This window comes from Penaeus monodon, chromosome 27 (assembly GCF_015228065.2).
Source record: "Penaeus monodon isolate SGIC_2016 chromosome 27, NSTDA_Pmon_1, whole genome shotgun sequence".
In the NCBI taxonomy this organism is placed as follows: Eukaryota; Metazoa; Arthropoda; class Malacostraca; order Decapoda; family Penaeidae; genus Penaeus; species Penaeus monodon.
Genome location: NC_051412.1, coordinates 21,107,216 through 21,107,433, shown reverse-complemented (window position 1 = coordinate 21,107,433; position 218 = coordinate 21,107,216). Strand labels below are relative to the sequence as shown.

The 218-nt window shown below is 36.7% G+C and overlaps 1 protein-coding gene across 1 annotated transcript in view; it reads left to right on the top strand.

Annotated features, from left to right (window-relative positions):
* The window catches only part of LOC119590683 (DNA-directed RNA polymerase II subunit RPB7), a 5,451-nt gene that overhangs the window by 538 nt on the left and 4,695 nt on the right, over positions 1-218 (top strand). The gene's annotated exons all lie outside the window — the stretch shown is intronic.

The following is a 218-nucleotide window of genomic DNA, read 5'->3' as shown; positions in this document are numbered from 1 at the left end:
TATTGGATAAACTTGACATTGGGCGCCCCCGAAAGTTGGGTGTGTGAGAATTCCACACTGTACACGCTCGACCAGAACTCCCGTAAATCTTGTTAGTAGACATCGCATTACATTACTGTAAAGTTAGTCACTTTAATTTCATTAATATTTGATGTATGGAAGTAAGAATGAACTGTTTAGTCTTTTGGTCTCAAACCATTACAGATTGTAAATATTCT